This window comes from Amia ocellicauda, unplaced genomic scaffold (assembly GCF_036373705.1).
Source record: "Amia ocellicauda isolate fAmiCal2 unplaced genomic scaffold, fAmiCal2.hap1 HAP1_SCAFFOLD_80, whole genome shotgun sequence".
NCBI lineage: Eukaryota > Metazoa > Chordata > Actinopteri > Amiiformes > Amiidae > Amia > Amia ocellicauda.
In genome coordinates, this window is record NW_027103006.1 from 24,393 (window position 1) to 47,911 (window position 23,519).

General features: G+C 43.5%; 20 non-coding genes across 20 annotated transcripts; all 20 read left to right on the plus strand.

The window, feature by feature from the left end:
* The first annotated feature begins 377 nt into the window (after window positions 1-377).
* On the plus strand, window positions 378-496 carry LOC136743525 (5S ribosomal RNA). The gene has a single exon (XR_010815584.1). It is a non-coding gene; the product is annotated as a 5S ribosomal RNA (ribosomal RNA).
* A 1,050-nt stretch (window positions 497-1,546) lies between these two features.
* LOC136743610 (5S ribosomal RNA) lies at window positions 1,547-1,665 on the plus strand. The gene has a single exon (XR_010815665.1). It is a non-coding gene; the product is annotated as a 5S ribosomal RNA (ribosomal RNA).
* Window positions 1,666-2,731: 1,066 nt separating this feature from the next.
* On the plus strand, window positions 2,732-2,850 carry LOC136743593 (5S ribosomal RNA). The gene has a single exon (XR_010815649.1). It is a non-coding gene; the product is annotated as a 5S ribosomal RNA (ribosomal RNA).
* Window positions 2,851-3,916: 1,066 nt separating this feature from the next.
* On the plus strand, window positions 3,917-4,035 carry LOC136743643 (5S ribosomal RNA). Its single transcript, XR_010815697.1, has one exon. It is a non-coding gene; the product is annotated as a 5S ribosomal RNA (ribosomal RNA).
* A 1,055-nt stretch (window positions 4,036-5,090) lies between these two features.
* LOC136743415 (5S ribosomal RNA) lies at window positions 5,091-5,209 on the plus strand. Its single transcript, XR_010815479.1, has one exon. It is a non-coding gene; the product is annotated as a 5S ribosomal RNA (ribosomal RNA).
* Window positions 5,210-6,275: 1,066 nt separating this feature from the next.
* Window positions 6,276-6,394, plus strand: LOC136743588 (5S ribosomal RNA). The gene has a single exon (XR_010815645.1). It is a non-coding gene; the product is annotated as a 5S ribosomal RNA (ribosomal RNA).
* Window positions 6,395-7,452: 1,058 nt separating this feature from the next.
* Window positions 7,453-7,571, plus strand: LOC136743600 (5S ribosomal RNA). The gene has a single exon (XR_010815656.1). It is a non-coding gene; the product is annotated as a 5S ribosomal RNA (ribosomal RNA).
* Window positions 7,572-8,637: 1,066 nt separating this feature from the next.
* LOC136743612 (5S ribosomal RNA) lies at window positions 8,638-8,756 on the plus strand. The gene has a single exon (XR_010815667.1). It is a non-coding gene; the product is annotated as a 5S ribosomal RNA (ribosomal RNA).
* Window positions 8,757-9,814: 1,058 nt separating this feature from the next.
* LOC136743624 (5S ribosomal RNA) lies at window positions 9,815-9,933 on the plus strand. Its single transcript, XR_010815679.1, has one exon. It is a non-coding gene; the product is annotated as a 5S ribosomal RNA (ribosomal RNA).
* Window positions 9,934-10,988: 1,055 nt separating this feature from the next.
* On the plus strand, window positions 10,989-11,107 carry LOC136743480 (5S ribosomal RNA). The gene has a single exon (XR_010815540.1). It is a non-coding gene; the product is annotated as a 5S ribosomal RNA (ribosomal RNA).
* Window positions 11,108-12,173: 1,066 nt separating this feature from the next.
* Window positions 12,174-12,292, plus strand: LOC136743636 (5S ribosomal RNA). The gene has a single exon (XR_010815690.1). It is a non-coding gene; the product is annotated as a 5S ribosomal RNA (ribosomal RNA).
* Window positions 12,293-13,350: 1,058 nt separating this feature from the next.
* On the plus strand, window positions 13,351-13,469 carry LOC136743647 (5S ribosomal RNA). The gene has a single exon (XR_010815701.1). It is a non-coding gene; the product is annotated as a 5S ribosomal RNA (ribosomal RNA).
* Window positions 13,470-14,524: 1,055 nt separating this feature from the next.
* LOC136743585 (5S ribosomal RNA) lies at window positions 14,525-14,643 on the plus strand. Its single transcript, XR_010815642.1, has one exon. It is a non-coding gene; the product is annotated as a 5S ribosomal RNA (ribosomal RNA).
* A 1,055-nt stretch (window positions 14,644-15,698) lies between these two features.
* LOC136743644 (5S ribosomal RNA) lies at window positions 15,699-15,818 on the plus strand. The gene has a single exon (XR_010815698.1). It is a non-coding gene; the product is annotated as a 5S ribosomal RNA (ribosomal RNA).
* Window positions 15,819-16,874: 1,056 nt separating this feature from the next.
* Window positions 16,875-16,993, plus strand: LOC136743670 (5S ribosomal RNA). Its single transcript, XR_010815724.1, has one exon. It is a non-coding gene; the product is annotated as a 5S ribosomal RNA (ribosomal RNA).
* Window positions 16,994-18,059: 1,066 nt separating this feature from the next.
* LOC136743545 (5S ribosomal RNA) lies at window positions 18,060-18,178 on the plus strand. The gene has a single exon (XR_010815604.1). It is a non-coding gene; the product is annotated as a 5S ribosomal RNA (ribosomal RNA).
* A 1,066-nt stretch (window positions 18,179-19,244) lies between these two features.
* On the plus strand, window positions 19,245-19,363 carry LOC136743658 (5S ribosomal RNA). Its single transcript, XR_010815712.1, has one exon. It is a non-coding gene; the product is annotated as a 5S ribosomal RNA (ribosomal RNA).
* Window positions 19,364-20,419: 1,056 nt separating this feature from the next.
* LOC136743581 (5S ribosomal RNA) lies at window positions 20,420-20,538 on the plus strand. The gene has a single exon (XR_010815638.1). It is a non-coding gene; the product is annotated as a 5S ribosomal RNA (ribosomal RNA).
* A 1,055-nt stretch (window positions 20,539-21,593) lies between these two features.
* LOC136743514 (5S ribosomal RNA) lies at window positions 21,594-21,712 on the plus strand. Its single transcript, XR_010815573.1, has one exon. It is a non-coding gene; the product is annotated as a 5S ribosomal RNA (ribosomal RNA).
* Window positions 21,713-22,778: 1,066 nt separating this feature from the next.
* Window positions 22,779-22,897, plus strand: LOC136743669 (5S ribosomal RNA). The gene has a single exon (XR_010815723.1). It is a non-coding gene; the product is annotated as a 5S ribosomal RNA (ribosomal RNA).
* The last annotated feature ends 622 nt before the right edge of the window (window positions 22,898-23,519 follow it).

A 23,519-nucleotide genomic window follows, 5' to 3' on the forward strand; every position in this document is an offset into this window, starting at 1 on the left:
AATACAATACATGCAATGTTATGCATCATAGTGATGCAACCTCCTTTCAGTTTCATACTGCATGTCAATTGAAATCCTTACTGAAATGCACACCTTCTCAAGATTGCGCTTGACTGGCGTGTCAGGCACTCAATTACAGCTGTTTTATCAAGACAATGTGTTCGTTTTGTAAAATATAGTTCCGGTCTGGTGTGGCACCCCAGCTAACGCACAACGTTGCCACAATGTTGCCACAACGTGGCGTGTTAGCAGGGACTGTCTGCGGCGCGCTGGTGTGTCCCGGGCTTTAGAGTAGAGAGACAGTTCAACTGTAAGTATGAACGGCAGAAACGGATATTGCCTTCCCTTTAAGTAGAGCGTCAGGGACAGCCTCCCTGGCTTACGGCCATACTAGCCTGAATACGCCCGATCTCGTCCGATCTCGGAAGCCAAGCAGGCTCGGGCCTGGTCAGTACTTGGATGGGAGACCGCCTGGGAATACCAGGTGCTGTAAGCTTTTGCATCTTTTACACACCAGAGGGCGACAAATCACGAGTTTTAACTTTGGATACACGCAATTTCATCATTATTTCAGATTTGACTTCCCCAAATACACAGGCATACAATAGATCTTGTTCTCCAACGTAAACGGTCCCTAGTAACTAGGGTACATTCGTAAATAAATTGAGCATCATGGCTAGAAGTGACTAAATGTTGCCTAATCTTTCTCATCGAGAAATGACACAATTACAGCAACACAAAAAGGAACTCCACCGGACAAAGTTCAGTGCTCACAAGGAGCCTCATTCAACACACACGGTTCCATTCCCATTCATGCAAAGCACGAAAGTGTAAAACTTGGGAACATACTTGAGAGCAAAGATCACATTCAATCTCATTCAAGGCACGGATGTGAATGCAACGGGATGAAATTACTGAAATGATGCCTGCCCTCGAACTGTGATGATGGACTACCCGACTCGCCAATAATATTGGGTTCTGGTGTATTGAAATACAGGAGCTGCTGGATTTGTGTGTTTTCTTACCCCCTCACCATAGTTTGTCAAATGTTTAAACAACTGAACTTATATTCAAGGTTTGTTTCTCTTCATATGTTTTACTGGTTTACATTTGTCTCAGCAACCTGTTGAATGATTCTTCTGCTTTCAAAACAAAATGACAACAGGATGAATGCACACACTTGAAAATACAATACATGCAATGTTATGCATCATAGTGATGCAACCTCCTTTCAGTTTCATACTGCATGTCAATTGAAATCCTTACTGAAATGCACACCTTCTCAAGATTGCGCTTGACTGGCGTGTCAGGCACTCAATTACAGCTGTTTTATCAAGACAATGTGTTCGTTTTGTAATACATAGGTCTGGTGTGGCACCCCAGCTAACGCACAACGTTGCCACAACGTTTCGTGTTAGCAGGGACTGTCTGCGGCGTGCTGGTGTGTCCCGGACTTTAGAGTAGAGAGACAGTTCAACTGTAAGTATGAGCGGCAGAAACGGATATTGCCTTCCCTTTAAGTAGAGCGTCAGGGACAGCCTCCCTGGCTTACGGCCATACTAGCCTGAATACGCCCGATCTCGTCCGATCTCGGAAACTAAGCAGGCTCGGGCCTGGTCAGTACTTGGATGGGAGACCGCCTGGGAATACCAGGTGCTGTAAGCTTTTGCATCTTTTACACACCAGAGGGCGACAAATCACGAGTTTTAACTTTGGATACACGCAATTTCATCATTATTTCAGATTTGACTTCCCCAAATACACAGGCATACAATAGATCTTGTTCTCCAATGTAAACGGTCCCTAGTAACTAGGGTACATTCGTAAATAAATTGAGCATCATGGCTAGAAGTGACTAAATGTTGCCTAATCTTTCTCATCGAGAAATGACACAATTACAGCAACACAAAAAGGAACTCCACCGGACAAAGTTCAGTGCTCACAAGGAGCCTCATTCAACACACACGGTTCCATTCCCATTCATGCAAAGCACGAAAGTGTAAAACTTGGGAACATACTTGAGAGCAAAGATCACATTCAATCTCATTCAAGGCACGGATGTGAATGCAACGGGATGAAATTACTGAAATGATGCCTGCCCTCGAACTGTGATGATGGACTACCCGACTCGCCAATAATATTGGGTTCTGGTGTATTGAAATACAGGAGCTGCTGGATTTGTGTGTTTTCTTACCCCCTCACCATAGTTTGTCAAATGTTTAAACAACTGAACTTATATTCAAGGTTTGTTTCTCTTCATATGTTTTACTGGTTTACATTTGTCTCAGCAACCTGTTGAATGATTCTTCTGCTTTCAAAACAAAATGACAACAGGATGAATGCACACACTTGTAAAAACAATACATGCAATGTTATGCATCATAGTGATGCAACCTCCTTTCAGTTTCATACTGCATGTCAATTGAAATCCTTACTGAAATGCACACCTTCTCAAGATTGCGCTTGACTGGCGTGTCAGGCACTCAATTACAGCTGTTTTATCAAGACAATGTGTTCGTTTTGTAATATATAGTTCCGGTCTGGTGTGGCACCCCAGCTAACGCACAACGTTGCCACAATGTTGCCACAACGTGGCGTGTTAGCAGGGACTGTCTGCGGCGCGCTGGTGTGTCCCGGGCTTTAGAGTAGAGAGACAGTTCAACTGTAAGTATGAACGGCAGAAACGGATATTGCCTTCCCTTTAAGTAGAGCGTCAGGGACAGCATTCCTAGCTCACGGCCATACTAGCCTGAATACGCCCGATCTCGTCCGATCTCGGAAGCTAAGCAGGCTCGGGCCTGGTCAGTACTTGGATGGGAGACCGCCTGGGAATACCAGGTGCTGTAAGCTTTTGCATCTTTTACACACCAGAGGGCGACATATCACGAGTTTTAACTTTGGATACACGCAATTTCATCATTATTTCAGATTTGACTTCCCCAAATACACAGGCATACAATAGATCTTGTTCTCCAATGTAAACGGTCCCTAGTAACTAGGGTACATTCATAAATAAATTGAGCATCATGGCTAGAAGTGACTAAATGTTGCCTAATCTTTCTCATCGAGAAATGACAGAATTACAGCAACACAAAAAGGATCTCCACCGGACAAAGTTCAGTGCTCACAAGGAGCCTCATTCAACACACACGGTTCCATTCCCATTCATGCAAAGCACGAAAGTGTAAAACTTGGGAACATACTTGAGAGCAAAGATCACATTCAATCTCATTCAAGGCACGGATGTGAATGCAACAAGATGAAATTACTGAAATGATGCCTGCCCTCGAACTGTGATGATGGACTACCCGACTCGCCAATAATATTGGGTTCTGGTGTATTGAAATACAGGAGCTGCTGGATTTGTGTGTTTTCTTACCCCCTCACCATAGTTTGTCAAATGTTTAAACAACTGAACTTATATTCAAGGTTTGTTTCTCTTCATATGTTTTACTGGTTTACATTTGTCTCAGCAACCTGTTGAATGATTCTTCTGCTTTCAAAACAAAATGACAACAGGATGAATGCACACACTTGAAAATACAATACATGCAATGTTATGCATCATAGTGATGCAACCTCCTTTCAGTTTCATACTGCATGTCAATTTAAATCCTTACTGAAATGCACACCTTCTCAAGATTGCGCTTGACTGGCGTGTCAGGCACTCAATTACAGCTGTTTTATCAAGACAATGTGTTCGTTTTGTAATATATAGTTCCGGTCTGGTGTGGCACCCCAGCTAACGCACAACGTTGCCACAATGTTGCCACAACGTGGCGTGTTAGCAGGGACTGTCTGCGGCGCGCTGGTGTGTCCCGGGCTTTAGAGTAGAGAGACAGTTCAACTGTAAGTATGAACGGCAGAAACGGATATTGCCTTCCCTTTAAGTAGAGCGTCAGGGACAGCCTCCCTGGCTTACGGCCATACTAGCCTGAATACGCCCGATCTCGTCCGATCTCGGAAGCTAAGCAGGCTTGGGCCTGGTCAGTACTTGGATGGGAGACTGCCTGGAAATACCAGGTGCTGTAAGCTTTTGCATCTTTTACACACCAGAGGGCGACAAATCACGAGTTTTAACTTTGGATACACGCAATTTCATCATTATTTCAGATTTGACTTCCCCAAATACACAGGCATACAATAGATCTTGTTCTCCAACGTAAACGGTCCCTAGTAACTAGGGTACATTCGTAAATAAATTGAGCATCATGGCTAGAAGTGACTAAATGTTGCCTAATCTTTCTCATCGAGAAATGACACAATTACAGCAACACAAAAAGGAACTCCACCGGACAAAGTTCAGTGCTCACAAGGAGCTTCATTCAACACATACGGTTCCATTCCCATTCATGCAAAGCACGAAAGTGTAAAACTTGGGAACATACTTGAGAGCAAAGATCACATTCAATCTCATTCAAGGCACGGATGTGAATGCAACGGGATGAAATTACTGAAATTATGCCTGCCCTCGAACTGTGATGATGGACTACCCGACTCGCCAATAATATTGGGTTCTGGTGTATTGAAGTACAGGAGCTGCTGGATTTGTGTGTTTTCTTACCCCCTCACCATAGTTTGTCAAATGTTTAAACAACTGAACTTATATTCAAGGTTTGTTTCTCTTCATATGTTTTACTGGTTTACATTTGTCTCAGCAACCTGTTGAATGATTCTTCTGCTTTCAAAACAAAATGACAACAGGATGAATGCACACACTTGAAAATACAATACATGCAATGTTATGCATCATAGTGATGCAACCTCCTTTCAGTTTCATACTGCATGTCAATTGAAATCCTTACTGAAATGCACACCTTCTCAAGATTGCGCTTGACTGGCGTGTCAGGCACTCAATTACAGCTGTTTTATCAAGACAATGTGTTCGTTTTGTAATATATAGTTCCGGTCTGGTGTGGCACCCCAGCTAACGCACAACGTTGCCACAACGTTTCGTGTTAGCAGGGACTGTCTGCGGCGCGCTGGTGTGTCCCGGACTTTAGAGTAGAGAGACAGTTCAATTGCAAGTATGAGCGGCAGAAACGGATATTGCCTTCCCTTTAAGTAGAGCGTCAGGGACAGCCTCTCTGGCTTACGGCCATACTAGCCTGAATACGCCCGATCTCATCCGATCTCGGAAGCTAAGCAGGCTCGGGCCTGGTCAGTACTTGGATGGGAGACCGCCTGGGAATACCAGGTGCTGTAAGCTTTTGCATCTTTTACACACCAGAGGGCGACAAATCACGAGTTTTAACTTTGGATACACGCAATTTCATCATTATTTCAGATTTGACTTCCCCAAATACACAGGCATACAATAGATCTTGTTCTCCAACGTAAACGGTCCCTAGTAACTAGTGTACATTCGTAAATAAATTGAGCATCATGGCTAGAAGTGACTAAATGTTGCCTAATCTTTCTCATCGAGAAATGACACAATTACAGCAACACAAAACGGAACTCCACCGGACAAAGTTCAGTGCTCACAAGGAGCCTCATTCAACACACACGGTTCCATTCCCATTCATGCAAAGCACGAAAGTGTAAAACTTGGGACAATACTTGAGAGCAAAGATCACATTCAATCTCATTCAAGGCACGGATGTGAATGCAACGGGATGAAATTACTGAAATGATGCCTGCCCTCGAACTGTGATGATGGACTACCCGACTCGCCAATAATATTGGGTTCTGGTGTATTGAAATACAGGAGCTGCTGGATTTGTGTGTTTTCTTACCCCCTCACCATAGTTTGTCAAATGTTTAAACAACTGAACTTATATTCAAGGTTTGTTTCTCTTCATATGTTTTACTGGTTTACATTTGTCTCAGCAACCTGTTGAATGATTCTTCTGCTTTCAAAACAAAATGACAACAGGATGAATGCACACACTTGAAAATACAATACATGCAATGTTATGCATCATAGTGATGCAACCTCCTTTCAGTTTCATACTGCATGTCAATTGAAATCCTTACTGAAATGCACACCTTCTCAAGATTGCGCTTGACTGGCGTGTCAGGCACTCAATTACAGCTGTTTTATCAAGACAATGTGTTCGTTTTGTAATATATAGTTCCGGTCTGGTGTGGCACCCCAGCTAACGCACAACGTTGCCACAATGTTGCCACAACGTGGCGTGTTAGCAGGGACTATCTGCGGCGCGCTGCTGTGTCCCGGGCTTTAGAGTAGAGAGACAGTTCAACTGTAAGTATGAACGGCAGAAACGGATATTGCCTTCCCTTTAAGTAGAGCGTCAGGGACAGCCTTTCTGGCTTACGGCCATACTAGCCTGAATACGCCCGATCTCGTCCGATCTCGGAAGCTAAGCAGGCTCGGGCCTGGTCAGTACTTGGATGGGAGACCGCCTGGGAATACCAGGTGCTGTAAGCTTTTGCATCTTTTACACACCAGAGGGCGACAAATCACGAGTTTTAACTTTGGATACACGCAATTTCATCATTATTTCAGATTTGACTTCCCCAAATACACAGGCATACAATAGATCTTGTTCTCCAACGTAAACGGTCCCTAGTAACTAGGGTACATTCATAAATAAATTGAGCATCATGGCTAGAAGTGACTAAATGTTGCCTAATCTTTCTCATCGAGAAATGACACAATTACAGCAACACAAAAAGGAACTCCACCGGACAAAGTTCAGTGCTCACAAGGAGCCTCATTCAACACACACGGTTCCATTCCCATTCATGCAAAGCACGAAAGTGTAAAACTTGGGAACATACTTGAGAGCAAAGATCACATTCAATCTCATTCAAGGCACGGATGTGAATGCAACGGGATGAAATTACTGAAATGATGCCTGCCCTCGAACTGTGATGATGGACTACCCGACTCGCCAATAATATTGGGTTCTGGTGTATTGAAATACAGGAGCTGCTGGATTTGTGTGTTTTCTTACCCCCTCACCATAGTTTGTCAAATGTTTAAACAACTGAACTTATATTCAAGGTTTGTTTCTCTTCATATGTTTTACTGGTTTACATTTGTCTCAGCAACCTCAGCAAAAATGATTCTTGTACTTTCAAAACAAAATGACAACAGGATGAATGCACACACTTGAAAATACAATACATGCAATGTTATGCATCATAGTGATGCAACCTCCTTTCAGTTTCATACTGCATGTCAATTGAAATCCTTACTGAAATGCACACCTTCTCAAGATTGCGCTTGACTGGCGTGTCAGGCACTCAATTACAGCTGTTTTATCAAGACAATGTGTTCGTTTTGTAATATATAGTTCCGGTCTGGTGTGGCACCCCAGCTAACGCACAACGTTGCCACAACGTTTCGTGTTAGCAGGGACTGTCTGCGGCGCGCTGGTGTGTCCCGGACTTTAGAGTAGAGAGACAGTTCAACTGCAAGTATGAGCGGCAGAAACGGATATTGCCTTCCCTTTAAGTAGAGCGTCAGGGACAGCCTCCCTGGCTTACGGCCATACTAGCCTGAATACGCCCGATCTCGTCCGATCTCGGAAGCTAAGCAGGCTCGGGCCTGGTCAGTACTTGGATGGGAGACCGCCTGGGAATACCAGGTGCTGTAAGCTTTTGCATCTTTTACACACCAGAGGGCGACAAATCACGAGTTTTAACTTTGGATACACGCAATTTCATCATTATTTCAGATTTGACTTCCCCAAATACACAGGCATACAATAGATCTTGTTCTCCAACGTAAACGGTCCCTAGTAACTAGGGTACATTCGTAAATAAATTGAGCATCATGGCTAGAAGTGACTAAATGTTGCCTAATCTTTCTCATCGAGAAATTACACAATTACAGCAACACAAAAAGGAACTCCACCGGACAAAGTTCAGTGCTCACAAGGAGCCTCATTCAACACACACGGTTCCATTCCCATTCATGCAAAGCACGAAAGTGTAAAACTTGGGAACATACTTGAGAGCAAAGATCACATTCAATCTCATTCAAGGCACGGATGTGAATGCAACGGGATGAAATTACTGAAATGATGCCTGCCCTCGAACTGTGATGATGGACTACCCGACTCGCCAATAATATTGGGTTCTGGTGTATTGAAATACAGGAGCTGCTGGATTTGTGTGTTTTCTTACTCCCTCACCATAGTTTGTCAAATGTTTAAACAACTGAACTTATATTCAAGGTTTGTTTCTCTTCATATGTTTTACTGGTTTACATTTGTCTCAGCAACCTGTTGAATGATTCTTCTGCTTTCAAAACAAAATGACAACAGGATGAATGCACACACTTGAAAATACAATACATGCAATGTTATGCATCATAGTGATGCAACCTCCTTTCAGTTTCATACTGCATGTCAATTGAAATCCTTACTGAAATGCACACCTTCTCAAGATTGCGCTTGACTGGCGTGTCAGGCACTCAATTACAGCTGTTTTATCAAGACAATGTGTTCGTTTTGTAATATATAGTTCCGGTCTGGTGTGGCACCCCAGCTAACGCACAACGTTGCCACAATGTTGCCACAACGTGGCGTGTTAGCAGGGACTATCTGCGGCGCGCTGCTGTGTCCCGGGCTTTAGAGTAGAGAGACAGTTCAACTGTAAGTATGAACGGCAGAAACGGATATTGCCTTCCCTTTAAGTAGAGCGTCAGGGACAGCCTTTCTGGCTTACGGCCATACTAGCCTGAATACGCCCGATCTCGTCCGATCTCGGAAGCTAAGCAGGCTCGGGCCTGGTCAGTACTTGGATGGGAGACCGCCTGGGAATACCAGGTGCTGTAAGCTTTTGCATCTTTTACACACCAGAGGGCGACAAATCACGAGTTTTAACTTTGGATACACGCAATTTCATCATTATTTCAGATTTGACTTCCCCAAATACACAGGCATACAATAGATCTTGTTCTCCAACGTAAACGGTCCCTAGTAACTAGGGTACATTCATAAATAAATTGAGCATCATGGCTAGAAGTGACTAAATGTTGCCTAATCTTTCTCATCGAGAAATGACACAATTACAGCAACACAAAAAAGAACTCCACCGGACAAAGTTCAGTGCTCACAAGGAGCCTCATTCAACACACACGGTTCCATTCCCATTCATGCAAAGCACGAAAGTGTAAAACTTGGGAACATACTTGAGAGCAAAGATCACATTCAATCTCATTCAAGGCACGGATGTGAATGCAACGGGATGAAATTACTGAAATGATGCCTGCCCTCGAACTGTGATGATGGACTACCCGACTCGCCAATAATATTGGGTTCTGGTGTATTGAAATACAGGAGCTGCTGGATTTGTGTGTTTTCTTACCCCCTCACCATAGTTTGTCAAATGTTTAAACAACTGAACTTATATTCAAGGTTTGTTTCTCTTCATATGTTTTACTGGTTTACATTTGTCTCAGCAACCTCAGCAAAAATGATTCTTCTACTTTCAAAACAAAATGACAACAGGATGAATGCACACACTTGAAAATACAATACATGCAATGTTATGCATCATAGTGATGCAACCTCCTTTCAGTTTCATACTGCATGTCAATTGAAATCCTTACTGAAATGCACACCTTCTCAAGATTGCGCTTGACTGGCGTGTCAGGCACTCAATTACAGCTGTTTTATCAAGACAATGTGTTCGTTTTGTAATATATAGTTCCGGTCTGGTGTGGCACCCCAGCTAACGCACAACGTTGCCACAACGTTTCGTGTTAGCAGGGACTGTCTGCGGCGCGCTGGTGTGTCCCGGACTTTAGAGTAGAGAGACAGTTCAACTGCAAGTATGAGCGGCAGAAACGGATATTGCCTTCCCTTTAAGTAGAGCGTCAGGGACAGCCTCCCTGGCTTACGGCCATACTAGCCTGAATACGCCCGATCTCGTCCGATCTCGGAAGCTAAGCAGGCTCGGGCCTGGTCAGTACTTGGATGGGAGACCGCCTGGGAATACCAGGTGCTGTAAGCTTTTGCATCTTTTACACACCAGAGGGCGACAAATCACGAGTTTTAACTTTGGATACACGCAATTTCATCATTATTTCAGATTTGACTTCCCCAAATACACAGGCATACAATAGATCTTGTTCTCCAACGTAAACGGTCCCTAGTAACTAGGGTACATTCGTAAATAAATTGAGCATCATGGCTAGAAGTGACTAAATGTTGCCTAATCTTTCTCATCGAGAAATTACACAATTACAGCAACACAAAAAGGAACTCCACCGGACAAAGTTCAGTGCTCACAAGGAGCCTCATTCAACACACACGGTTCCATTCCCATTCATGCAAAGCACGAAAGTGTAAAACTTGGGAACATACTTGAGAGCAAAGATCACATTCAATCTCATTCAAGGCACGGATGTGAATGCAACGGGATGAAATTACTGAAATGATGCCTGCCCTCGAACTGTGATGATGGACTACCCGACTCGCCAATAATATTGGGTTCTGGTGTATTGAAATACAGGAGCTGCTGGATTTGTGTGTTTTCTTACCCCCTCACCATAGTTTGTCAAATGTTTAAACAACTGAACTTATATTCAAGGTTTGTTTCTCTTCATATGTTTTACTGGTTTACATTTGTCTCAGCAACCTGTTGAATGATTCTTCTGCTTTCAAAACAAAATGACAACAGGATGAATGCACACACTTGAAAATACAATACATGCAATGTTATGCATCATAGTGATGCAACCTCCTTTCAGTTTCATACTGCATGTCAATTGAAATCCTTACTGAAATGCACACCTTCTCAAGATTGCGCTTGACTGGCGTGTCAGGCACTCAATTACAGCTGTTTTATCAAGACAATGTGTTCGTTTTGTAATATATAGTTCCGGTCTGGTGTGGCACCCCAGCTAACGCACAACGTTGCCACAACGTTTCGTGTTAGCAGGGACTGTCTGCGGCGCGCTGGTGTGTCCCGGACTTTAGAGTAGAGAGACAGTTCAACTGCAAGTATGAGCGGCAGAAACGGATATTGCCTTCCCTTTAAGTAGAGCGTCAGGGACAGCCTCCCTGGCTTACGGCCATACTAGCCTGAATACGCCCGATCTCGTCCGATCTCGGAAGCTAAGCAGGCTCGGGCCTGGTCAGTACTTGGATGGGAGACCACCTGGGAAAACCAGGTGCTGTAAGCTTTTGCATCTTTTACACACCAGAGGGCGACAAATCACGAGTTTTAACTTTGGATACACGCAATTTCATCATTATTTCAGATTTGACTTCCCCAAATACACAGGCATACAATAGATCTTGTTCTCCAACGTAAACGGTCCCTAGTAACTAGGGTACATTCGTAAATAAATTGAGCATCATGGCTAGAAGTGACTAAATGTTGCCTAATCTTTCTCATCGAGAAATGACACAATTACAGCAACACAAAAAGGAACTCCACCGGACAGAGTTCAGTGCTCACAAGGAGCCTCATTCAACACACACGGTTCCATTCCCATTCATGCAAAGCACGAAAGTGTAAAACTTGGGAACATACTTGAGAGCAAAGATCACATTCAATCTCATTCAAGGCACGGATGTGAATGCAACGGGATGAAATTACTGAAATGATGCCTGCCCTCGAACTGTGATGATGGACTACCCGACTCGCCAATAATATTGGGTTCTGGTGTATTGAAATACAGGAGCTGCTGGATTTGTGTGTTTTCTTACCCCCTCACCATAGTTTGTCAAATGTTTAAACAACTGAACTTATATTCAAGGTTTGTTTCTCTTCATATGTTTTACTGGTTTACATTTGTCTCAGCAACCTGTTGAATGATTCTTCTGCTTTCAAAACAAAATGACAACAGGATGAATGCACACACTTGAAAATACAATACATGCAATGTTATGCATCATAGTGATGCAACCTCCTTTCAGTTTCATACTGCATGTCAATTGAAATCCTTACTGAAATGCACACCTTCTCAAGATTGCGCTTGACTGGCGTGTCAGGCACTCAATTACAGCTGTTTTATCAAGAGAATGTGTTCGTTTTGTAATATATAGTTCCGGTCTGGTGTGGCACCCCAGCTAACGCACAACGTTGCCACAATGTTGCCACAACGTGGCGTGTTATCAGGGACTGTCTGCGGCGCGCTGGTGTGTCCCGGGCTTTAGAGTAGAGAGACAGTTCAACTGTAAGTATGAACGGCAGAAACGGATATTGCCTTCCCTTTAAGTAGAGCGTCAGGGACAGCCTCCCTGGCTTACGGCCATACTAGCCTGAATACGCCCGATCTCGTCCGATCTCGGAAGCTAAGCAGGCTCGGGCCTGGTCAGTACTTGGATGGGAGACCGCCTGGGAATACCAGGTGCTGTAAGCTTTTGCATCTTTTACACACCAGAGGGCGACAAATCACGAGTTTTAACTTTGGATACACGCAATTTCATCATTATTTCAGATTTGACTTCCCCAAATACACAGGCATACAATAGATCTTGTTCTCCAACGTAAACGGTCCCTAGTAACTAGGGTACATTCATAAATAAATTGAGCATCATGGCTAGAAGTGACTAAATGTTGCCTAATCTTTCTCATCGAGAAATGACACAATTACAGCAACACAAAAAGGAACTCCACCGGACAAAGTTCAGTGCTCACAAGGAGCCTCATTCAACACACACGGTTCCATTCCCATTCATGCAAAGCACGAAAGTGTAAAACTTGGGAACATACTTGAGAGCAAAGATCACATTCAATCTCATTCAAGGCACGGATGTGAATGCAACGGGATGAAATTACTGAAATGATGCCTGCCCTCGAACTGTGATGATGGACTACCCGACTCGCCAATAATATTGGGTTCTGGTGTATTGAAATACAGGAGCTGCTGGATTTGTGTGTTTTCTTACCCCCTCACCATAGTTTGTCAAATGTTTAAACAACTGAACTTATATTCAAGGTTTGTTTCTCTTCATATGTTTTACTGGTTTACATTTGTCTCAGCAACCTCAGCAAAAATGATTCTTCTACTTTCAAAACAAAATGACAACAGGATGAATGCACACACTTGAAAATACAATACATGCAATGTTATGCATCATAGTGATGCAACCTCCTTTCAGTTTCATACTGCATGTCAATTGAAATCCTTACTGAAATGCACACCTTCTCAAGATTGCGCTTGACTGGCGTGTCAGGCACTCAATTACAGCTGTTTTATCAAGACAATGTGTTCGTTTTGTAATATATAGTTCCGGTCTGGTGTGGCACCCCAGCTAACGCACAACGTTGCCACAACGTTTCGTGTTAGCAGGGACTGTCTGCGGCGTGCTGGTGTGTCCCGGACTTTAGAGTAGAGAGACAGTTCAACTGCAAGTATGAGCGGCAGAAACGGATATTGCCTTCCCTTTAAGTAGAGCGTCAGGGACAGCCTCCCTGGCTTACGGCCATACTAGCCTGAATACGCCCGATCTCGTCCGATCTCGGAAGCTAAGCAGGCTCGGGCCTGGTCAGTACTTGGATGGGAGACCGCCTGGGAATACCAGGTGCTGTAAGCTTTTGCATCTTTTACACACCAGAGGGCGACAAATCACGAGTTTTAACTTTGGATACTCGCAATTTCATCATTATTTCAGATTTGACTTCCCCAAATACACAGGCATACAATAGATCTTGTTCTCCAACGTAAACGGTCCCTAGTAACTAGGGTACATTCGTAAATAAATTGAGCATCATGGCTAGAAGTGACTAAATGTTGCCTAATCTTTCTCATCGAGAAATTACACAATTACAGCAACACAAAAAGGAACTCCACCGGACAAAGTTCAGTGCTCACAAGGAGCCTCATTCAACACACACGGTTCCATTCCCATTCATGCAAAGCACGAAAGTGTAAAACTTGGGAACATACTTGAGAGCAAAGATCACATTCAATCTCATTCAAGGCACGGATGTGAATGCAACGGGATGAAATTACTGAAATGATGCCTGCCCTCGAACTGTGATGATGGACTACCCGACTCGCCAATAATATTGGGTTCTGGTGTATTGAAATACAGGAGCTGCTGGATTTGTGTGTTTTCTTACCCCCTCACCATAGTTTGTCAAATGTTTAAACAACTGAACTTATATTCAAGGTTTGTTTCTCTTCATATGTTTTACTGGTTTACATTTGTCTCAGCAACCTGTTGAATGATTCTTCTGCTTTCAAAACAAAATGACAACAGGATGAATGCACACACTTGAAAATACAATACATGCAATGTTATGCATCATAGTGATGCAACCTCCTTTCAGTTTCATACTGCATGTCAATTGAAATCCTTACTGAAATGCACACCTTCTCAAGATTGCGCTTGACTGGCGTGTCAGGCACTCAATTACAGCTGTTTTATCAAGACAATGTGTTCGTTTTGTAATATATAGTTCCGGTCTGGTGTGGCACCCCAGCTAACGCACAACGTTGCCACAACGTTTCGTGTTAGCAGGGACTGTCTGCGGCGCGCTGGTGTGTCCCGGACTTTAGAGTAGAGAGACAGTTCAACTGCAAGTATGAGCGGCAGAAACGGATATTGCCTTCTCTTTAAGTAGAGCGTCAGGGACAGCCTCCCTGGCTTAGGGCCATACTAGCCTGAATACGCCCGATCTCGTCCGATCTCGGAAGCTAAGCAGGCTCGGGCCTGGTCAGTACTTGGATGGGAGACCACCTGGGAAAACCAGGTGCTGTAAGCTTTTGCATCTTTTACACACCAGAGGGCGACAAATCACGAGTTTTAACTTTGGATACACGCAATTTCATCATTATTTCAGATTTGACTTCCCCAAATACACAGGCATACAATAGATCTTGTTCTCCAACGTAAACGGTCCCTAGTAACTAGGGTACATTCGTAAATAAATTGAGCATCATGGCTAGAAGTGACTAAATGTTGCCTAATCTTTCTCATCGAGAAATGACACAATTACAGCAACACAAAAAGGAACTCCACCGGACAGAGTTCAGTGCTCACAAGGAGCCTCATTCAACACACACGGTTCCATTCCCATTCATGCAAAGCACGAAAGTGTAAAACTTGGGAACATACTTGAGAGCAAAGATCACATTCAATCTCATTCAAGGCACGGATGTGAATGCAACGGGATGAAATTACTGAAATGATGCCTGCCCTCGAACTGTGATGATGGACTACCCGACTCGCCAATAATATTGGGTTCTGGTGTATTGAAATACAGGAGCTGCTGGATTTGTGTGTTTTCTTACCCCCTCACCATAGTTTGTCAAATGTTTAAACAACTGAACTTATATTCAAGGTTTATTTCTCTTCATATGTTTTACTGGTTTACATTTGTCTCAGCAATCTGTTGAATGATTCTTCTGCTTTCAAAACAAAATGACAACAGGATGAATGCACACACTTGAAAATACAATACATGCAATGTTATGCATCATAGTGATGCAACCTCCTTTCAGTTTCATACTGCATGTCAATTGATATCCTTACTGAAATGCACACCTTCTCAAGATTGCGCTTGACTGGCGTGTCAGGCACTCAATTACAGCTGTTTTATCAAGACAATGTGTTCGTTTTGTAAAATATAGTTCCGGTCTGGTGTGGCACCCCAGCTAACGCACAACGTTGCCACAACGTGGCATATTAGCAGGGACTGTCTGCGGCGCGCTGGTGTGTCCCGGGCTTTAGAGTAGAGAGACAGTTCAACTGTAAGTATGAACGGCAGAAACGGATATTGCCATCCCTTTAAGTAGAGCGTCAGGGACAGCCTCCCTGGCTTACGGCCATACTAGCCTGAATACGCCCGATCTCGTCCGATCTCGGAAGCTAAGCAGGCTCGGGCCTGGTCAGTACTTGGATGGGAGACCGCCTGGGGAATACCAGGTGCTGTAAGCTTTTGCATCTTTTACACACCAGAGCGCGACAAATCACGAGTTTTAACTTTGGATACACGCAATTTCATCATTATTTCAGATTTGACTTCCCCAAATACACAGGCATACAATAGATCTTGTTCTCCAACGTAAACGGTCCCTAGTAACTAGGGTACATTCGTAAATAAATTGAGCATCATGGCTAGAAGTGACTAAATGTTGCCTAATCTTTCTCATCGAGAAATGACACAATTACAGCAACACAAAAAGGAACTCCACCGGACAAAGATCAGTGCTCACAAGGAGCCTCATTCAACACACACGGTTCCATTCCCATTCATGCAAAGCACGAAAATGTAAAACTTGGGAACATACTTGAGAGCAAAGATCACATTCAATCTCATTCAAGGCACGGATGTGAATGCAACGGGATGAAATTACTGAAATGATGCCTGCCCTCGAACTGTGATGATGGACTACCCGACTCGCCAATAATATTGGGTTCTGGTGTATTGAAATACAGGAGCTGCTGGATTTGTGTGTTTTCTTACCCCCTCACCATAGTTTGTCAAATGTTTAAACAACTGAACTTATATTCAAGGTTTGTTTCTCTTCATATGTTTTACTGGTTTACATTTGTCTCAGCAACCTGTTGAATGATTCTTCTGCTTTCAAAACAAAATGACAACAGGATGAATGCACACACTTGAAAATACAATACATGCAATGTTATGCATCATAGTGATGCAACCTCCTTTCAGTTTCATACTGCACGTCAATTGAAATCCTTACTGAAATGCACACCTTCTCAAGATTGCGCTTGACTGGCGTGTCAGGCACTCAATTACAGCTGTTTTATCAAGACAAATGTGTTCGTTTTGTAAAATATAGTTCCGGTCTGGTGTGGCACCCCAGCTAACGCACAACGTTGCCACAACGTGGCATATTAGCAGGGACTGTCTGCGGCGCGCTGGTGTGTCCCGGGCTTTAGAGTAGAGAGACAGTTCAACTGTAAGTATGAACGGCAGAAACGGATATTGCCATCCCTTTAAATAGAGCGTCAGGGACAGGCTCGCTGGCTCACGGCCATACTAGCCTGAATACGCCCGATCTCGTCCGATCTCGGAAACTAAGCAGGCTCGGGCCTGGTCAGTACTTGGATGGGAGACCGCCTGGGAATACCAGGTGCTGTAAGCTTTTGCATCTTTTACACACCAGAGCGCGACAAATCACGAGTTTTAACTTTGGATACACGCAATTTCATCATTATTTCAGATTTGACTTCCCCAAATACACAGGCAAACAATAGATCTTGTTCTCCAACGTAAACGGTCCCTAGTAACTAGGGTACATTCGTAAATAAATTGAGCATCATGGCTAGAAGTGACTAAATGTTGCCTAATCTTTCTCATCGAGAAATGACACAATTACAGCAACACAAAAAGGAACTCCACCGGACAAAGATCAGTGCTCACAAGGAGCCTCATTCAACACACACGGTTCCATTCCCATTCATGCAAAGCACGAAAGTGTAAAACTTGGGAACATACTTGAGAGCAAAGATCACATTCAATCTCATTCAAGGCACGGATGTGAATGCAACGGGATGAAATTACTGAAAAGATGCCTGCCCTCGAACTGTGATGATGGACTACCCGACTCGCCAATAATATTGGGTTCTGGTGTATTGAAATACAGGAGCTGCTGGATTTGTGTGTTTTCTTACCCCCTCACCATAGTTTGTCAAATGTTTAAACAACTGAACTTATATTCAAGGTTTGTTTCTCTTCATATGTTTTACTGGTTTACATTTGTCTCAGCAACCTGTTGAATGATTCTTCTGCTTTCAAAACAAAATGACAACAGGATGAATGCACACACTTGAAAATACAATACATGCAATGTTATGCATCATAGTGATGCAACCTCCTTTCAGTTTCATACTGCATGTCAATTGAAATCCTTACTGAAATGCACACCTTCTCAAGATTGCGCTTGACTGGCATGTCAGGCACTCAATTACAGCTGTATTATCAAGACAATGTGTTCGTTTTGTAAAATATAGTTCCGGTCTGGTGTGGCACCCCAGCTAACGCACAACGTTGCCACAATGTTGCCACAACGTGGCGTCTTAGCAGGGACTGTCTGCGGCGCGCTGGTGTGTCCCGGGCTTTAGAGTAGAGAGACAGTTCAACTGTAAGTATGAACGGCAGAAACGGATATTGCCTTCCCTTTAAGTAGAGCGTCAGGGACAGCATTCCTGGCTTACGGCCATACTAGCCTGAATACGCCCGATCTCGTCCGATCTCGGAAGCTAAGCAGGCTCGGGCCTGGTCAGTACTTGCATGGGAGACCGCCTGGGAATACCAGGTGCTGTAAGCTTTTGCATCTTTTACACACCAGAGGGCGACAAATCACGAGTTTTAACTTTGGATACACGCAATTTCATCATTATTTCAGATTTGACTTCCCCAAATACACAGGCATACAATAGATCTTGTTCTCCAACGTAAACGGTCCCTAGTAACTAGGGTACATTCGTAAATAAATTGAGCATCATGGCTAGAAGTTACTAAATGTTGCCTAATCTTTCTCATCGAGAAATGACACAATTACAGCAACACAAAAAGGAACTCCACCGGACAAAGTTCAGTGCTCACAAGGAGCCTCATTCAACACACACGGTTCCATTCCCATTCATGCAAAGCACGAAAGTGTAAAACTTGGGAACATACTTGAGAGCAAAGATCACATTCAATCTCATTCAAGGCACGGATGTGAATGCAACGGGATGAAATTACTGAAATGATGCCTGCCCTCGAACTGTGATGATGGACTACCCGACTCGCCAATAATATTGTGTTTTGGTGTATTGAAATACAGGAGCTGCTGGATTTGTGTGTTTTCTTACCCCCTCACCATAGTTTGTCAAATGTTTAAACAACTGAACTTATATTCAAGGTTTGTTTCTCTTCATATGTTTTACTGGTTTACATTTGTCTCAGCAACCTGTTGAATGATTCTTCTGCTTTCAAAACAAAATGACAACAGGATGAATGCACACACTTGAAAATACAATACATGCAATGTTATGCATCATAGTGATGCAACCTCCTTTCAGTTTCATACTGTATGTCAATTGAAATCCTTATTGAAATGCACACCTTCTCAAGATTGAGCTTGACTGGCGTGTCAGGCACTCAATTACAGCTGTATTATCAAGACAATGTGTTCGTTTTGTAATATATAGTTCCGGTCTGGTGTGGCACCCCAGCTAACGCACAACGTTGCCACAATGTTGCCACAACGTGGCGTGTTAGCAGGGACTGTCTGCGGCGCGCTGGTGTGTCCCGGGCTTTAGAGTAGAGAGACAGTTCAACTGTAAGTATGAACGGCAGAAACGGATATTGCCTTCCCTTTAAGTAGAGCGTCAGGGACAGCCTCCCTGGCTTACGGCCATACTAGCCTGAATACGCCCGATCTCGTCCGATCTCGGAAGCTAAGCAGGCTCGGGCCTGGTCAGTACTTGGATGGGAGACCGCCTGGGAATACCAGGTGCTGTAAGCTTTTGCATCTTTTACACACCAGAGCGCGACAAATCACGAGTTTTAACTTTGGATACACGCAATTTCATCATTATTTCAGATTTGACTTCCCCAAATACACAGGCATACAATAGATCTTGTTCTCCAACGTAAACGGTCCCTAGTAAATAGGGTACATTCGTAAATAAATTGAGCATCATGGCTAGAAGTGACTAAATGTTGCCTAATCTTTCTCATCGAGAAATGACACAATTACAGCAACACAAAAAGGAACTCCACCGGACAAAGATCAGTGCTCACAAGGAGCCTCATTCAACACACACGGTTCCATTCCCATTCATGCAAAGCACGAAAGTGTAAAACTTGGGAACATACTTGAGAGCAAAGATCACATTCAATCTCATTCAAGGCACGGATGTGAATGCAACGGGATGAAATTACTGAAATGATGCCTGCCCTCGAACTGTGATGATGGACTACCCGACTCGCCAATAATATTGGGTTCTGGTGTATTGAAATACAGGAGCTGCTGGATTTGTGTGTTTTCTTACCCCCTCACCATAGTTTGTCAAATGTTTAAACAACTGAACTTATATTCAAGGTTTGTTTCTCTTCATATGTTTTACTGGTTTACATTTGTCTCAGCAACCTGTTGAATGATTCTTCTGCTTTCAAAACAAAATGACAACAGGATGAATGCACACACTTGAAAATACAATACATGCAATGTTATGCATCATAGTGATGCAACCTCCTTTCAGTTTCATACTGCATGTCAATTGAAATCCTTACTGAAATGCACACCTTCTCAAGATTGCGCTTGACTGGCGTGTCAGGCACTCAATTACAGCTGTTTTATCAAGACAAATGTGTTCGTTTTGTAAAATATAGTTCCGGTCTGGTGTGGTACCCCAGCTAACGCACAACGTTGCCACAACGTTTCGTGTTAGCAGGGACTGTCTGCGGCGCGCTGGTGTGTCCCGGGCTTTAGAGTAGAGAGACAGTTCAACTGTAAGTATGAACGGCAGAAACGGATATTGCCTTCCCTTTAAGTAGAGCGTCAGGGACAGCCTCCCTGGCTTACGGCCATACTAGCCTGAATACGCCCGATCTCGTCCGATCTCGGAAGCTAAGCAGGCTCGGGCCTGGTCAGTACTTGGATGGGAGACCGCCTCGGAATACCAGGTGCTGTAAGCTTTTGCATCTTTTACACACCAGAGCGCGACAAATCACGAGTTTTAACTTTGGATACACGCAATTTCATCATTATTTCAGATTTGACTTCCCCAAATACACAGGCATACAATAGATCTTGTTCTCCAACGTAAACGGTCCCTAGTAACTAGGGTACATTCGTAAATAAATTGAGCATCATGGCTAGAAGTGACTAAATGTTGCCTAATCTTTCTCATCGAGAAATGACACAATTACAGCAACACAAAAAGGAACTCCACCGGACAAAGATCAGTGCTCACAAGGAGCCTCATTCAACACACACGGTTCCATTCCCATTCATGCAAAGCACGAAAGTGTAAAACTTGGGAACATACTTGAGAGCAAAGATCACATTCAATATCATTCAAGGCACGGATGTGAATGCAACGGGATGAAATTACTGAAATGATGCCTGCCCTCGAACTGTGATGATGGACTACCCGACTCGCCAATAATATTGGGTTCTGGTGTATTGAAATACAGGAGCTGCTGGATTTGTGTGTTTTCTTACCCCCTCACCATAGTTTGTCAAATGTTTAAACAACTGAACTTATATTCAAGGTTTGTTTCTCTTCATATGTTTTACTGGTTTACATTTGTCTCAGCAACCTGTTGAATGATTCTTCTGCTTTCAAAACAAAATGACAACAGGATGAATGCACACACTTGAAAATACAATACATGCAATGTTATGCATCATAGTGATGCAACCTCCTTTCAGTTTCATACTGCATGTCAATTGAAATCCTTACTGAAATGCACACCTTCTCAAGATTGCGCTTGACTGGCGTGTCAGGCACTCAATTACAGCTGTATTATCAAGACAATATGTTCGTTTTGTAATATATAGTTCCGGTCTGGTGTGGCACCCCAGCTAACGCACAACGTTGCCACAACGTTTCGTGTTAGCAGGGACTGTCTGCGGCGCGCTGGTGTGTCCCGGACTTTAGAGTAGAGAGAGAGTTCAACTGCAAGTATGAGCGGCAGAAACGGATATTGCCTTCCCTTTAAGTAGAGCGTCAGGGACAGCCTCCCTGGCTTACGGCCATACTAGCCTGAATACGCCCGATCTCGTCCGATCTCGGAAGCTAAGCAGGCTCGGGCCTGGTCAGTACTTGGATGGGAGACCGCCTGGGAATACCAGGTGCTGTAAGTTTTTGCATCTTTTACACACCAGAGGGCGACAAATCACGAGTTTTAACTTTGGATACACGCAATTTCATCATTATTTCAGATTTGACTTCCCCAAATACACAGGCATACAATAGATCTTGTTCTCCAACGTAAACGGTCCCTAGTAACTAGGGTACATTCGTAAATAAATTGAGCATCATGGCTAGAAGTGACTAAATGTTGCCTAATCTTTCTCATCGAGAAATGACACAATTACAGCAACACAAAAAGGAACTCCACCGGACAAAGTTCAGTGCTCACAAGGAGCCTCATTCAACACACACGGTTCCATTCCCATTCATGCAAAGCACGAAAGTGTAAAACTTGGGAACATACTTGAGAGCAAAGATCACATTCAATCTCATTCAAGGCACGGATGTGAATGCAACGGGATGAAATTACTGAAATGATGCCTGCCCTCGAACTGTGATGATGGACTACCCGACTCGCCAATAATATTGGGTTCTGGTGTATTGAAATACAGGAGCTGCTGGATTTGTGTGTTTTCTTACCCCCTCACCATAGTTTGTCAAATGTTTAAACAACTGAACTTATATTCAAGGTTTGTTTCTCTTCATATGTTTTACTGGTTTACATTTGTCTCAGCAACCTGTTGAATGATTCTTCTGCTTTCAAAACAAAATGACAACAGGATGAATGCACACACTTGAAAATACAATACATGCAATGTTATGCATCATAGTGATGCAACCTCCTTTCAGTTTCATACTGCATGTCAATTGAAATCCTTACTGAAATGCACACCTTCTCAAGATTGCGCTTGACTGGCGTGTCAGGCACTCAATTACAGCTGTTTTATCAAGACAATGTGTTCGTTTTGTAATATATAGTTCCGGTCTGGTGTGGCACCCCAGCTAACGCACAACGTTGCCACAATGTTGCCACAACGTGGCGTGTTAGCAGGGACTATCTGCGGCGCGCTGCTGTGTCCCGGGCTTTAGAGTAGAGAGACAGTTCAACTGTAAGTATGAACGGCAGAAACGGATATTGCCTTCCCTTTAAGTAGAGCGTCAGGGACAGCCTTTCTGGCTTACGGCCATACTAGCCTGAATACGCCCGATCTCGTCCGATCTCGGAAGCTAAGCAGGCTCGGGCCTGGTCAGTACTTGGATGGGAGACCGCCTGGGAATACCAGGTGCTGTAAGCTTTTGCATCTTTTACACACCAGAGGGCGACAAATCACGAGTTTTAACTTTGGATACACGCAATTTCATCATTATTTCAGATTTGACTTCCCCAAATACACAGGCATACAATAGATCTTGTTCTCCAACGTAAACGGTCCCTAGTAACTAGGGTACATTCATAAATAAATTGAGCATCATGGCTAGAAGTGACTAAATGTTGCCTAATCTTTCTCATCGAGAAATGACACAATTACAGCAACACAAAAAGGAACTCCACCGGACAAAGTTCAGTGCTCACAAGGAGCCTCATTCAACACACACGGTTCCATTCCCATTCATGCAAAGCACGAAAGTGTAAAACTTGGGAACATACTTGAGAGCAAAGATCACATTCAATCTCATTCAAGGCACGGATGTGAATGCAACGGGATGAAATTACTGAAATGATGCCTGCCCTCGAACTGTGATGATGGACTACCCGACTCGCCAATAATATTGGGTTCTGGTGTATTGAAATACAGGAGCTGCTGGATTTGTGTGTTTTCTTACCCCCTCACCATAGTTTGTCAAATGTTTAAACAACTGAACTTATATTCAAGGTTTGTTTCTCTTCATATGTTTTACTGGTTTACATTTGTCTCA